Source organism: Zingiber officinale, chromosome 7B, assembly GCF_018446385.1.
Source record: "Zingiber officinale cultivar Zhangliang chromosome 7B, Zo_v1.1, whole genome shotgun sequence".
NCBI lineage: Eukaryota > Viridiplantae > Streptophyta > Magnoliopsida > Zingiberales > Zingiberaceae > Zingiber > Zingiber officinale.
The window spans coordinates 7,649,740-7,653,845 of NC_055999.1; the positions used below are offsets into that span (position 1 = coordinate 7,649,740).

The window sequence follows — 4,106 nt, forward strand, 5'->3', positions numbered from 1 at the left end:
TCCAATAAAGGAAAAGTCCAATCTGTCCAAATCCGACGTCGAGATACTCGTCTCGCGTCAAAGTCCTGTGGCAACCAATATACATACATTTATTTAGCTAGAACTCAACGAATAGCTAAATAATATCTCAACGACCAATAGGATAAGATCCTAATCAACCTACATAAACATCCCTTTCTAACACAACTAACAATCCAAATCTACAGAACAGAAATTCACTGGCCAAAAACACTTACTCTGATCTAATCAAAATGGTGATCAAGAAAATAACCAGCTATTCTGTGTTGTGGTGGCTGGAATCCAGCAACTTCGGACCAATCGTCCACTGCTATCCAGAAGAAAACAATCCCAAAATCAATCAATCAGGAGTTCTTACAGTAAGGTACCAATTCTACATCGTGGTACAAGTGAACAAGAATTATTACCTAATTCCCCTTTCCTTCTGTGCTGGCAGAAACTCAAAATAGAGACTGGTGGTGATGTGATACCGCAGAGCAGGCCACTCGAGAGGCACAACCGGCTGAGGTGGAAGCACGACTGGCCGGAGTCGGTTGCAGACAGGCGACGCCCTATGCTGGTATCCACCAAGGCTGTTGAGTGCACTCGAGTGCTGGCGAATGAACGCTCTATGACGGAAACAAGGGAAAACAGCGCTAGGGCACGACTCAAGGAAGGAAGTGCTGAAATGGTGCCGGTGCTTGGGCATAGGGGAGGCGAGAGGAAAGCTAGGGCTCGGCAGTAGGGGAAGAGGACCGGTTCGGCGCGTTCCTGATCTTCCCCAATCTAGGGCTCGACCTCGGCGGTGGTTGAGATTTTCTGCGACAACGAGGCAACGGCCAGAGTGGAGAAGAAGGAGAAGCGGCGATGAGAAAAGGAATAGGCTCGGGAGAGGAAGAAGGAGTTGAGAAGAGGAGGGGGAAGAAACCGCTGCGGCAGTTAGGGCAAGCCGTCGGGCGCGAGGGGGAGAAGGCGCGGCGAGGGGTTCGGCAGGGGAGAAAGGCAAACGAAGAAAATAAAAGAAAAACAAAAACAAAAGAAAAAAAAATCAAACATTTTCTCGCTTAATTGGGGTACCTTAAACAGGCTTTTTCCCGGGCCCAATTTTCATCCACGTAAACTCGTCCATACGAGCTCCGAAAAATTCTCGAAAATTTTTCAAAAATTTCAGAAAATTCCCTTATTATTATTCTCTATTTTCTGGTATTTTGCAGAAAATATATAGTAATTTGTGATGTGAGTGCAGGGCTATGGAGAGGTAAGTGGTTATTAATGGCCATATTGTTAATCATTTTATTAGAAATTAAACCATTTCATTTGTTGAAGGAAAGGAACTGCATCAATATGCTGATGTGGCTTATTTGAACATACATTAAAAACGGAAGTCTTTTAATTGATTCAAGTAGTTTTTCAATCGATTTAGGTAATCGATTAAATGAAGAAATAGTAAATGTTACTGTTCTTCTGTAAAAGCAAAAGAAAATAAAATTTTAATCGATTAAATCAGTCGATTGAATTTTACAATCGATTATAATGGAAAAAGAATCGTGAATAGTAAACCATGCATTTATATACATGAACACTTGTTTATTTGATTAATAAATCTTTGTGACGAGGAGCAGTTTAACAGCCATGTTTTTGATTAATTGTACCACTGAGCCGAGCTAGCAATTCTGATGGTGAATGCAATGCAATCTCAATAGGTTTATATAGAGAAAAAGTAGATTTGAAACATTCTTCCAGCTCAGCTCAGCTCAGCTCTGCTCTACTCTCATTTGGTACTGTGCGTGAGAAGAGAGATTATGAAATGGTAAACGCGCATGACATGCTCAGTCTTCCCCTACTCCTTAATCAATCTTTCGATCGAGTGGCTCGTCTAAACTTTATTCAATAGTTCCTTGATTTACAGTGCTTGTCAATGGATTTGTTTGCAAGAGCATGGATGGCGCGTGAATGCCGAAGACTTCTTCACCGATGGCCTTGACAAGCCCGGCAACACCATAAACAAGCTAGGCTCCAACGTCCGTGCAGTCAATGTGAATACAATTATATTCCTGGGCTCAACACCCTCGGCATCTCTATGGCTCGCATCGACTCCGACCCTCGCGGACTCAACCCACCCCACACTCACCCTCGGGCCACTGAGATCCTCACCGTGCTAGAAGGAGAGCTCTATGTTGGTTTTGTGACATCCAACATCTGCCAAACCAACCGCTTTTCACCAAGATTCTGAAGAAGGTCGATGTGTTTGTGTTCCCTCAAGGCCTTGTCCACTTCCAATTCAACCGTGGCCATACAAGAGCTGTTGCAATCGCTGCTCTAAGTAGCCAAAACTCTGGTACCCTAACCATGGCCAATGTAGTTTTTGGCTCAAAAACCCCCATATCTAATGAAGTTCTCGCTAAGGCATTCCGAGTAGATCAAAAGACTGTCGATCGACGTCAAGCTCAGTTCTGGATGGATACAACAATTAGCTTGATAGGTGCTATGACTGAATCAGTGGTGCGCAATTTTACCCGTCATATTTTGAATGAGTTAACTTACTTGCATACTAAAAACATTATGCACAGGTCAGTATTCTAATGTTAGCTCAACTCATTATATATTTGGCAATCCCTTTAGTATGTTCTAGTTGAACTTTATTCACCCTTAATTGTTTAAAAAAACTACTTTTTTGCTATTTCTCCCAAGAGATCTCACAAATTCACAATTTAGTTAATTTAAATGTGGTTGTCAGATGACAAAATAAACTATATTCTAAAGTGATTTTTTTCATGAAGCTGTATTGCCATGAGCTTTGAAAGTATTCTATTAAATTCATTTTTTTTCCTTTTCTTTTTTTACCATCTCTACGTGACATAGGTAGAAAATATGCTTAAAAATATACATTGCAACATATCCCAAGGAGATATTCAAGCAATGAGTTCGATCTTTTAGCAAATTTTGATGGACTGAATAAGAAGGAGGTCAATTTTGTTGAAAACACTGGCGATCTCTGATACAGAGAAAGCAAGATTAAGGAGAATGTTTTTCATGTTATAGTTCAATGCCTGGACTTGTAGAACACCCAAAAGAATGCCTCCTATGTTTACTATGACAATGTTAGAAGTTGAATGAGATGAACTATTGTGATTAACATGTAACAATAAATGAGGTCAGGGAAAAAGCTGCAGATTTTCCTTGGAAACAGTAAGATATGGGTATTAGAAGGCACTAATTGTGGAGAAAGTACAAGCAGCTGGAATTCCGTGTAGAATTTGTTTAAAGGTACACGATTAATCAGGAATAATTCTGTGGCTTGAACTAATAGGTTAGGTATGATGAGAAATATCTCAGAACCATTTATCTCTAGGGAATTTTCATAACTATTAACAATTATTTTTCCATGATGTCAGTGTCTCAGCTAGTTATTCTAACAAACAAAAAAAACATAAATCTTCAGGTGCAATAATAAACAAGAAAAATACCAAAATTTCGATATACCGTACATATCGTATAGAAATTTACCGAATTATACCAATTTTAAGGTTTACCAAAAATCTTGGTACGGTATTATATCGTACCGAAATTTTCGATATCAATATCGATATACGATTTTTAGCGAAATTTTTGATAAACCGTACTAATATCGAAAGTTTACCCTGAACAATATGAATATCAGAAATTCGGTATACTGAAATTCTGGTACGGATCGGTATGAAAAATTTTTACACTGTATTTTTCGGTATGGTAACGATATGTGGGTTGATGGTTCGGTATACTCTGTTTTGAACTCTTGTTGGCCATTTTGATCCATCAAGTCAAATATACTTTTCTTCACAGCAATTAATGTTCCACTGATTTCCCTTTGTAAATGATTCCAAAACCACCCTTGTCCAATATAAAATCCTCACAGAAATTATTTGTGGTCGTTTACAATGCTTGAATAGACATATGCAAGCATTGAGGTTCATCACGGTATGCATTTACACTCTCAATGCTAAGTTCAAATTTCTTCTTGTTCTTCTTCTTGAGGTGATGCAGTAAAAGTCCTACTGAACAAGCTACAAGAACCACCACAGCTATGATGATACTCACAATTGACAGTTTGTCTGGAGGACTAGGTGCCC

General features: G+C 39.4%; 1 pseudogene; it reads left to right on the plus strand.

The window, feature by feature from the left end:
- Positions 1 to 251: 251 nt before the first annotated feature.
- LOC122004135 lies at positions 252 to 2,580 on the plus strand (annotated as a pseudogene).
- The last annotated feature ends 1,526 nt before the right edge of the window (positions 2,581 to 4,106 follow it).